A 12,552-nucleotide genomic window follows, 5' to 3' on the forward strand; every position below is an offset into this window, starting at 1 on the left:
CTGTGATTTCTTTCAGCAGTGTTTTGTAGTTCTCCTTATATAGATCTTTCACCTCCTTGGTTAAGTATATTCCCAGGTATTTTATTTTATTTTTTGCAGCTATTGTAAAGGGGATTGAGTTCTTGATTTGAGTCTCAGCTTGATTGTTGTCAGTATATAGTAGTGCTACTGACTTGTGTGCATTGATTTTGTAACCTGAGACTTTACTGAATTCATTTATTAAATCTAGAAGTCTTTTGGAGGAGACTTTAGGGTTTTTTAGGTATATGATTATATCATTGGAAAACGTAGATAGTTTGACTTCCTCTTTTCCAATTTGGAGGCCCTTTATTTCTTTCTCTTGCTTGATTGCACTGGCTAGGATTTCCTTCCTCTACATCTTTGCCATCACTTGTTATTTTCAGTCTTCTTAATTTTAGCCATTCTAGTGGGTGCATCTTGGTATTTTATTGTGATTTTTATTTGTATTTCCTTGATGACTAATGATAAAGAACATTTTTTTTCTTGTGCTTATTTGCCATCTGTGTCTTCTTTGGCAAAATGTCTGTTCAAATATTTTGCCTATTTGTCTTATTATTGAACCGTAAGCATTTTTTATGTACTTTGGATAGATGTAAGTTTTGCAAATATTTTTGCAAAAAGGGTTTTTTGAAGAGTAAAATTTTTATATTTTTGATGGAGTCCAATTTATCAATTACAAAATAGTTCCTGCTTTTTGTGTCTTACTGAAGAAATCTTTGCCTAACCCAAAGTCATTAAGATTTTCTCCCGTGTATTCCAGAAATTTTATAGTACTAGCCCTCATATTTAGGTCTATAATGCATTTTGAGTTGTTCTTTCCTTTTTTGCATGTGGATGACCAATTGCCCCAGGGCCATTTGTTAAAAAGATTTTTTTAAATCCATTGCCCTGGCACCTTTGTTAAAACCCAGCTGATCATTTATGTGTGTCTAATTCTGGACAGCATGCCATTTTCACTGATGTCTACGTTTATTGTTTCGTAACTGTCACACTATTTTAAATGACTGAAGTTTAGGAAGATAAGAGAATAAAAAGCTTCAGGCAGCTCAGAAATAAAACTCTAATGAAAGGATGACCAATGGCACCCAAGTGTGTATTTTGGGGCATGCCAAATCACACTGACAATTTGCAGTGAAGAGAATTTCTATTTTGGGATTAAGCCTGCAATTAAGGTTTTCTATAAAGTTGCTTCTAGAATGCTCTGTGTCACCCTAACTCAGGGGTACCTCTGTATTTAGGGATACCTAAAATAAACCAAACCTTGGACACTTACTCTGATCTTGTAGATAGGAAATGGCAGAAAGTTTGTGCATGTTGCCCATCAGAGATGGCATGTTAGGTGTTAAATTGCAATCTGTCTGCAGAACAAGTTCTTACCAGCTAAAGATGAGATAACCCTCTTGCTGATATGAAAGGTAAAAATACTTGTTGCTCTGTTTACTGGAAGTTTAGGATCTAATTTTTCTGTCTTTGATTGGCAGCATGATCTTGGATATGAGTCCCTTACCTAAGATGCATCCCATCTCAGTGGGTAGACAACATAATTTTGTCTTTATTTGCCACCTGCCGTCTATATAAGTAGGTTGAACTCAAGAGCGAAGTACAAGGCTGAGTCAGGTCAGAAGGGCATCAGTGTTCATAGTCTTAATCTCTTCTCTAGAGCATATCCTCTATCCCAGGAAATAAAGACATGATTTAAAAAATTGGCTCTGCATTCCTTTGGAAACAAAGAGTGAGAGGGTAATCATAGTTGGGCACAGAGGAAAGGTGAGTGGGTCACATAGGCTGTCCCCTTCCCCAACATCAACGTAGAAAATAGTTCACAACCTTTTTTTTTTTTTTGACAGAGTTTTGCTCTATCACCCAGGCTGGAGGACAGTGGCACGATCTCAGCTCACTGCAACCTCCGTCTCCCAGTTTTAAGCGATTCTCTTGCCTCTCAGCCTCCCAAGTAGCTGGGATTACAGGTGGATGCCACCAGGCCCAGCTATTTTTTTTTTTTTCATACTTTTAGTAGAGATGAGGTTTCACCATGTTGGGCAGGCTGGTCTTAAACTCCTGACCTCAGGTGATCCACCCATCTGGGCCTCCCAAAGTGCTGGGATTACAGGCATGAGCCTCTGCGCCCGGCCAACACAACCATTCTCTTATACTTATTGAAGTTGAGTTGCTTATATTTCAGTTAGATTTGCCCAGCCACAGCTCTCTGTGGCCTGTATGCTCAGTGGCGTTTTGTTGACTAGAATTGTTCTAACCACATTTCTTTAATAATGAATCCACTACACAAATTCTACCCTTGTCTTCAAATGGCAACATGGTAGCCCAATCAACAGGGGCCTTGTTATTTGGAGCGGAGAGCTCCTAGTGGTTGCTGCTCTCCTGACCTAGCTTGTTCAGCCTTCCCAAGGTACATGTCTGGGAGATAAGAGCTACCATTCACGAAGAGCATCTTGTGATGTTTATCACATCGTTTATTCTGAAAGCATCTCCCCACCCCCACCCTTAATTATGAAATTAAGACTGGCTATAGTAAAATTAGGAAACATGTTAACAATCTAGAAAAATCATCATTAAAAAAATCCCCAAGTACTAAATTTATGCTAGAGTATACCTCAGATGATGAATATCTCAAGTGAAAAATAATGTGCAGTATGAGTTTTTCCTCTAAATAAGAAAACTTTGTATAGGGTGTGCGTGTGTGTGTGTGTTTGGTCAGGAGCTCTCCTCTAACCCTGATATTAACTCAAGAATAATAGATTGGTTATTAGCACTGAAATTGACCTTAACTTCAAACCTTTAATTTTACAGGTAGGAAAACTAGGGCCCAACAAGATGAGGTGATCCTCCTAAGGCCTGGAGTGACGAGGTGATTCTCCTAAGGTCCCACAGCCTCGATGTGGCAGTGTCCAGAGAAGCTCAGGTTCAGTGGTATCAATGGTTTTAGTCTTTTTGAGGTGTATTAGGCAGTTTCTTCAGAGAAACAGAACCACTAGAAGATACATATGTATTCTAGGATTTGGTTCATGTGATTATGGAGGCCAAGAAGTTCCATGATCTGCCATCTGCAAGGTGGAGAACTAGGCAATCCAGTGGTATAATTCAGTATGAGGCCAAAGGCCTGAGAGACAGGGGAGCTGGTGGTGTAAGTTCTGGTCCAAGTCCAAAGGCCCAAGAACTGGGAGCACTGATGTCCAAGGGCAGAAGAAATTGGACATCCCAGCTTAAGCAGAGAGAGAGAGAGAGAGAGAGAGAGGGAGAGAGAGAGAGAGAGAGAGAGAGAGAGAGAGAGAGAGAGAGAATTCATCTTTTGACTGCTTTTTTGTTCTATTTGGGCCCTCAATGGATTGGAGGATGCCATCCACATTGGTGACGGCGGTCTTCTTTACTGATTCCAAAGTCTCTTCTGGAAACACCCTGACAGACATACTTAGAAATAATGTTTTATCAGCTATCTGGGCATCTCTTAGTCCAGTCAGGTTAGTACATAAAATTAACCATCACAAGGGGTCACCTTATCTAGTATAAATGTGCATGGCATAGGCTTTGTTGTAAACTGTTTCTTTTCGAAAAGCTTTCCTTCTCCTTTTAGAATTTTACAAGTAAGGTGACCAAGCATTCTGTCTGCCCAGGACTCACAGGGTCCCTGGACTCGGCACTTTAGTGTGAAAACTAGGGAATGTCTGGAAAGGCCAGGATGAGTTGGTCACCCTGGTTTACAGGGGTTTGCACCTATTCACCTGGGTGGTTTTGTCATGCATTTCCTGGTGACCTGTGGATTCTGGCCCAGGCTACCTGAAAGGAAACAGACGACTCTATTCAATGGCAAAGAGACAAAGTGTGGCTGTCTCTGTGTTATGAGTGCCTGGATTTTGCTCACCTTAACCCAATCCTGCCTGTCCTTCCGGGGCACCCCCCTCACTTCCTTTACCACCTCCTGTGGTTGTCGTCAAACACTGCGTGGATGGATAGAACTGATTTCTGTACTCACCATTTCACTTTCTGCTATCAAACACTGTTGACTAAAGCTTCACCTGGAAAGGTTTTATCTCAGCAGAGGTATTTTAAGACCCTTTAGGGATCTTTGTCAGAGCCTCTTGTCCCAGGCAGGTTAAGATCACAGACTCTAGAACCAGGCAGTCTAAGTTAGAACCCTGGTGCTCCGCCACTGTCTTGGCTGTGTGATCTGGGCAAGTATCATAACCTCTCTGTTTCTTAGTTTGCTTCTGTCAAATGGGGATAATAATAGTACCCAACCCATAAGCGTATTGTGAGATTTAACTTAGTTGATATACATAGAGTGTCTAAAGCAGCATTTTGGCTATGATGAGTGAGGTTTCAGTAGATTCTTTCTTGGCTGACTGGTTTGAATGCATATTCATGAGGCTGATTCCTTTACCTTCGCTGTCCACGTGCAAGGCGTGCATGCTAAAAGTGAATATATGTTGTGGAGAAGATTCCTGACTGCCCAAGCTGTTAAAGGATTCTGTCTGTGTGGTTCATTAGGATTCTAACTGCAGCAGGGCTTGCCTTGAAATAGAATCTTTAAGCACGAGGCCATCTAATGGTGTCTGCTTGAAGATTACTCTGTATAAGTAACACTTTTTCATCTTCTAACTCTCCATTTAATATCAGCATGTTAGCAATTAAAAATAGTTTTAAAGCACCTTAATGATAACTAATTTCAATTCCTTGGAATAGATTTTTATCATATTTGATGCATAATTTCAATTTTATTGCTGAGATAAAAGGTCAACTCTGATAGGTAACTGAAATAGAATATGTGCTTCACAGGAACTTTACTTTTAAGTTGTTATTATCTTGGTGTCATTAATAAAACATTTCTTACAGCAGAATTGCACCACAGAGTGAATCCATAAACTTCCTGAATGTCGAACCAAATCAAGCTACTTCAATCCTTGAAGAATAAAACTATTCAAACTGCGGTGGCTCATAAATTCCTAGCTTTGGATGAGGGAATCTGCACTATCTTCAGAAGAAGGAATAAACATTTCCTGCCACCCAAAACCATATTCCCCTCTCTCCATCTCTAACAAATCTGGCCACAGAGGATGACAGTGTGAAATGACGCAGTTGCTCCTGTGCTTGCCTGACCAGCACTCTTTACACTGTCCTTCTAGTAACAAGGTCCTTCTCCCTTCTCTGGGGCACAGCTCTTTCTTCTCCTTCAGCCATGTATTAGGGGCTGCCATTCATAGTATCCCCGTCTCCCTTCCCACTGCAATGGGCACCTGACCAACCTGCAATCCAGAGAAACAGAAGCACTAGGAGATATATATATGTACTATTGGAAGTTGGTTCACATGATTATGGAGGCCAAGAAGTCCCATGCTCTGCCATGTGCAAGCTGGAGAGCCAGGAGATTCCATGGTGTAATTCAGTCTTAGTCCAAAGACCTGAGAGACAGGAGAGCTGGTGGTGTAAGTCCTGGTCCAAGTCCAAAGGCCCAAGAACTGGGAACACTGATGTCCAAGGGCAGAAGAAATCGAACATCCCAGCTCAACCAGAGAGAGAGAGAAAATTCATCTTCTGACTGCCCTTTTGTTGTATTTGGGCCCTCAGTGAAGTGGAGGATGCCATCCACATTGGTGACAGTGGTCTTCTTTACTTTGAATCAGTCTACTGATTCAAAGGTCTCTTCTGGAAACACCCTCACAGACACACCTAGAAATAATGTTTTATCAGCTATCTGGGCATCTCTTAGTCCAGTCAGGTTGATATATAAAATTAACCATCGCAAAGGGTCACCTTATCTAGTATAAATGTGCTAGATTAGAAAAGTTTTTGAAAAGAAACAGTTTAAAATAAAGCCTATGCCATGAACATTTATACTAAATGAGGTGTCCTGCCCTCCGTCTTAGTTTCCTACAACTGCTGTAATTGCTATAATGAAATGCCACAAACTGGGTAGCTTACCACAACAGAAATGGATTCTCTCACAGTACTAGCGGGTAGGAGTCTTAAAGCGAGGTGATGGTAGGGCTGGTTGCTTTTGGAGACTCTGAGGTAGAATCTGTTTCGTTTCTCTCTCCCAGCTTCTGAGAGTTGCTGGCAATCCCTAGTGTCTCTTGGTTTGTAAATGCATCACTCCAACCTGTGTCCAAACTTCTCACTTCTTATAAGGACACCAGTTACTGGACTGGGGCTCACCCTATTACAATACAACCCCATCTGAACTTGATTACATCTGCAAAGACCCTGTTTCCAAACAAGGTTACATTCACAGACACCAAGAGTTAGGACTTGTATATATCTTTTGGGAGAATATGGTTCTACTCCCAACACCCTCTTTCTCATAGAGATTGGTCCAGTAATAAGCATGTGACCCAAACTGGGCGGTGAGAGAGTTTCCCACTGGAGCTGGTGGGGGCAAGGCTTGCCTTTCCACCTGAGACTCTGTGTGACAGCCATGGGCTGCTGGCCATTGTGGTTCCAGCCCCGTGGGGAAATCTGCCTGAGAGAAGGCAGCTGATGTGCAGAGAAAAGCCGAGAAGAGGAGGCAACATCCTGATGGGGTGCTTAGATCCTTACATCCAGACACCCTTTTCCTTGGTTTGCCCACACGAACCATTAAATGTGTGCTTTTCCTTTTTGCCCTCTTAAACTATTCTGAGATAATGTTTCAGTCACCTGCAACCCAAGGACACTGAATAATGCCAGTTGAAGACAGCATTTGAAGATATGGGCAAGGACCCTAACATGGAAATGTTATCTTCTGAAAAGTCAGTGCTTAGCCAAGACCATTCCAACATGCCTGTACTGTACTTGGCAGGTAGTGACGCATGTACAGGGACACATCCCGTGTCTTGGGCCATGTGAATGCCCAGCTGGTAATGTGGCTTTTTAGGAGGCTGCTCTGGGTCCTCACAATGGCAGACACAAGCTCTGATCTCAATTCATTTATTTATTTTTTCCCCTCACAAGCTTATTCTGATCATCTATCATTTTAGTATGAGTTTACAAAAGAGACATTTTCCTGAGTTCCTAAGAACAAAAGAATAACGTAGAATAATGTGCTTTTTCTAAGATGACGTAAGCAATGCTGCAAGAACGCATAGGTGTCTTTTTCGGTTGCCCTATTCATGGTAAGGATTCTAAGATGACATTGCAATGCCACTGTAAAACTGCCACTCAGTGCCATTCAGCAGGCAGGAGGCTGTCTTCCTGTGGCACCTGCAGGACAATTTTAGCTGCAAATAATGAGACCTGGTAAAAGGAGCTTGAATAACGAGGAGCTTCTTATCTTATGTAACAAGAAATGCAGTCTCAGGGCTTCCATGTCATCAGTTCCTTGTTGCTTTCTCGCTTTCAGCTCTGCCATTTTTCGGTGTGTGGGAAACATTCCCCTCACAGTTGCAAAATAGCTTTGGGAGTTCCTGCCACTGAATGTGACAACATTTAGCAAAGGGGAGAAGTGTTTTCTCATTTTTGTTTCTTTTTATTGGGAACAAAAACCTTTCTGTGAATTCTCCCGCCTCTACCCCTGCCAGGCTTTCCTCCAATCCCAATGGCTCGGATTGAGTCACATGCAAGGTTTGTTCTGATCACATGGGAGGGAATTGGATTCCCACAGTGGCTCGGTACTCAGCATTAACCCCTTGGTGCTGGAAACAGGCTGAGAAGCCAAGGACTCTCAATATTTGAGCAAAACTGGGAGCCAGTGAGCAACAAAGGGGGAAGGGCACAGTGTGGGTTGTGCCACAGCACTAGGGGGGCCTTTGCTGGAAACTGACGTCAGTACCTATCTAGCTGCCCCACAATTCCTTGGGGTCAGTGGTGCATGAGGTATTGGCAAAATATTAAATAGCGTGGAGTATTTCTTAGAAGAAAATGGATAGTGTTACATATTTAATATAATTTAATATAATGTTAAATATATGACATATAATATAGGATATCCCATTTTATATTTGGTAAGTTAATAGCATATTGAGTATTAATATTAAATCTCCCATATTATATTTAATAAATTAATATTGAATATGTTAAAAAAGGCGAAAAATTAATGAACTAACAACCATCAGACTTAAGTAGAAAGAAAGTAGGATAAACCCAAATCAAATGTGAAAGTAATAGGTTAAAGACAGACATTAACAAAATATAAAACATTAGAATAACAATAGAAAAACATTTTCTGTCGAGAGGATAAATAAAGCCAGTTTGATTCTTGAAAAAGACTAAAACAAATGTCAAACTTTTGGTAAAAATGATCTAGAAAAGAAGAGAGAAACAGACAATATTAGAAATGAAAATATCAGAAATCAGACACTAAAATATAAGCCTCTTTAAGTGTACAAACATTAAGTTTAGATAAAATAGACAAACTTGTAAAAAAATATAGCCTACTAAAATTAAGAAGAAATGGAATATTGAATAGTCTTATAATCTAAGAAAATTGAACCATTTGTTAAAAGTTTTTCCAGGAAGGATATTCCAGATGGCTTTTACTGGCAATTTCTATCAGACATTCCAGAAATAAATAATCCAAATTATATACAAATTATTCCAGAATATTGAAAAAGAAGGAACAATTCTCAAGTCATAGTTTAAGAGTTGAATAACTTTGATTCCGTAACCTGACACGGGCTGAATGGGAAAGGAAGCTCAGTTAGAAACATGATTACAAAAATCCTACCAAAAATATTAGCCAGCCAAATCCTGCCTCCATCAGTTGTGTAAATCATGAACAAGCTGGGTTTGATTTAACATTATAACATCAATTGAGGTAAAATATGACTTAAGGGACAAAAGTCTTGTGATCATCTTGACATGTGCCAAAAAAGCAGTTGATGAAATTCAACACTTGTTCATGATAGAAACCCTAAGCAAACCAAAGACTGACAGTGTGTGTGGCTAGTCCATTGGCCTAGCAGCATTTTCTCAGACTGCTCCCTTAATGCTCAATGGAAGGCAGATGCCAAACTCCCCTGTTTTTTTGGGCTCCTTTCCCAATTTTAACCATGTGTGGTTGTGTGAACGTTTCTTGTATCTCTTTATATATAATTATCTTTTATTTATTTATTTATTTATGAGATAGAGTATTGCTCTTGTCACCCAGGCTGGAGTGCATTGGCGTGATCTCGGCTCACTGCAAACTCCGCCTCCCGGGTTCAAGCAGTTCTCCTGCCTCAGCTTCCTGAGTAGCCGGGATTACAGGCACCAGCCACCACACCTGCCTAATTTTTATACTTTTAGTAGAGATGATGTTTCGCCATGTTGGCCAGGCTGGTCTCGAACTCCTTACTTCAGGAGATCCGCCCGCCTCGGCTGCCCAAAGTGCTGGGATTACAGGCATGAGCCACCATGCCTGCCTGATCTTTTATTTTTTAGAATAAAAATAGGCACATATATATGCCATTCTCCTATTTACTTTGTTTCATTTGACATACTATAGACATATTTTCTTTTACATATATGTACCTACTTCTCTTTTTAGTGGTTACCTAGAATTTCATTGTATATAAGCCATAATTTGTGAACTATGTTAAGAAAAAATAATTCAGCCACCCGAAGACTGAGTATAGCTTTTAATATGTATAGAATAATAATTGAGTTGGGGGGAATTAAAACCATATACCATAAAAAACTGGGCACTCAGCAGATTTCTGCCTATTGCAGAAAAATCTGGGCTGCTTACAGTTGTAAGTCTACCACCCTGTAAATTGAGATTTGGGTGACTGTGACCACAGCACCGTTTGGAGGTCATCTTTCTGTATATAGGTGTAAAAGTGAGAGAGAGGGCAAATCCAGCATTGCTTCTGGCGATGTGATCAGATAGCGAGAACTTTACAAAGTCTGTGAACACAAGTGCTTTCATCCTAGAAAAGTCTTGTAAACACTCCCACTGCTCCCCACACTCTCAGCGCCCCTGAAATGTGTTAGGCTGTTCATTTCCGTCACACACAGACTCTGTGATTTCCAGTTTGGTGAACTGACTGAGGGGCATGAAGGGGTCAGGCAGTCACGTTCTGAAATTGAAAGGCATCTGCGTGGAGGGAGAGAGAATCCAGTTCCCACTGCACACCACTGCAGGTTCTGGCAAGTTACTTGGGCTCCCCGGAGCCTCTCTTCCTCATCTTTAAAATGGGCAGGATGCTACACACCTTGCATGGTGTTTGTGAGACCTAAAGATAAGCCTCCCTGTCCACAGAGGGGTTTAAGAATGTAGCAAATACCATTGTTTTCGGAAAACATCATTCTCGAGAATAGTTTTTACTTGGAGTGAGGTGGTGTTTCTGTTTGTGCACATGCCTCGCAATTAGGGTAATGGTGAGAAAATTATTAAAAAACATAGCATCTGGGCTAATCAGCTGTCAGCGTTCACCTGTCCTTTTCACTGGGCTGTCCCCACCAAGGTACTTCCCCGAGCACTGAGGAACAATGGGGGCAGTCACTGACAAATTCCTGGAAGAAACAGAGGGAGGACTTTAACCACCCTTCACCTCGATAACTGACGTAAAAATCCCAATTAGGCATTTCTCTCTGTCCCCAAAGTCCCTTGCCTTTTGCCCTTCCACTAGGAATCTCTTTGCTTCCCTGTGCAGGGCTCAGCCTAACTTGCTCAGCCAGATGAATCAATGCAGGTAACAGATCCTACTCTCACCTAGAAGCAGTTTAGTGACCTACAGTTTTACTGCAACTTAACGTTTGAGGTCTCATCATAGTTGCCCACTCCAAATTCTTAGCAAAATGTCTTTTCAACAAGATAAGATGTCATGCCAGTTGCTAAGAGAAGAAGTTTCCTCCCCATATTTTTGTGTCAGCAACAGTGGTTGTGGGCATGTGAAGCTGCCAGGAGCCTCTTCTTTCACTGTTGTAGCCCTGATTGCTGTTGCATCTGTTATCCTGGCCACCTCTGGCTCTCCTTGGTTATACACAGCTGCTCCTGGTTACATGCAGATTCCTCCTAGATACCTCCAAGCCCCATGCGACTCCCCCCGTGCTCCCTAAGCACTTTCCCTGGCTGTAGGGAAGTCAGTGTTGTGGCTTGAGAGCCTATCTGACTGGACCGTGATTTACCCTCTGTTATAGCCCTGGAGCCAAGCACAGTAGCTACCCAGGGCAGGTACCCAAAAATCTTTGTCGAGTAAATCCATGAATATCCACAGACCACCCAGTGTTGTCTATTCTCCACATAACCTACAATTTCTGGTTGTGGAAGAAAAAATGTATGACTTTCCCTAAACTTTCTGGTTGTGGAAGAATATATCAATTTGCTAGAGCTACTGTAACACACAGCACAAAGCAGAAACTTTGATTGTCCTACATTTATGTTGATTAAAAACTGACATAAACAAAACCTGTATAAAAAATATCCCAAATCCCCTATCACTTTGAAAGAGTCATCTTGAGAGGCAATATGACCTACAACCCCCTCTTCCTCTGCAATAGCCACGTCCTCTTCCTCTACCTCTGCCTTGGCTTCTTCCTGCAACAGAAATTTATTATTTCCCAGTTCTGGAGAGTAGAAATTGGAGATCAAGGTGTTGGGAGGATTGATTCCTTCCAAGAGCTGTGAGGGAGAATCTATTCCAGGCCTCTCTCCTGGCTTTTCATGGTTTGCTGGGCATCTCTGATGTTCCTCGGCATGTAGACACATGACCCTGGCCTCTGCTTTCATGCTCACGTGATACTCTCCCTGTGTATTTGCCCATTCTTGCATCGCTAAGGCTGAGGCAGGAGAATGGCGTAAACCCAGGAGGCGGAGCTTGCAGTGAGCCGAGATCGCGCCACTGCACTCCAGCCTGGGCGACAGAGCGGGACTCTGTCTCAAAAAAAAAAAAAAAAAAAAAAGAAATATCTGATACTGAGTCATTTATTAAATAAAAGAGGTGTAATTGGCTCACAGTTCTGTAGGCCATACAGGAAGTATGATGCTGGCGTCTACTTGGCTTCTAGGGAGTCCTCAGGAAACTTACAATTATGGTGGGAGGTGAAGGGGAAGCAGGCTCGTCTTTCGTGGCTGGAGCAGGAGCGAGAGAGAGAGAGTGGGTGGGCGGCAGGGGCTACATACTTTTAGACAACCAGATCTGGTGAGAACTCACTATCATGAGAACAGCACCAAGGGGTATGGTGTTAAACCATTCATGAGGAGCCACACCATGACCCAGTCACCTCCCACCAGGCCCCACTTCTAACACTGGGGAATATAGTTCGACATGAGATTTGATGGGGACACAGAACCAAACCATATCACTCTCTGTGTGTGCCTGTGTCTAAATTTTTCCCTTTGTTGTGGATACCAGTCATATTGGATTAGGCGCCCATGCTACTTTAGTATGACCTCATCTAACTGTATATTGAGCTGCCTGTGGTCCCAGCTACTCAGGAGGCTGAGGCAGGAAGAATCACTTGAGCCCAGGAGCTCAAGGCTGCAGTGAGCTGTGATTGTGCCACTGCACTCCAGCCTGGGCAACAGAACAAGACTCCATCTCTAAAATGACCCTATTTTCAAATAAGGTCCCATTCTGAGGCCCCGGGCACTAGGACTTCAACATATTTTACCAAACAGTG

Source organism: Macaca mulatta, chromosome 9 (genome assembly GCF_049350105.2).
Source record: "Macaca mulatta isolate MMU2019108-1 chromosome 9, T2T-MMU8v2.0, whole genome shotgun sequence".
Classification (NCBI taxonomy): domain Eukaryota; kingdom Metazoa; phylum Chordata; class Mammalia; order Primates; family Cercopithecidae; genus Macaca; species Macaca mulatta.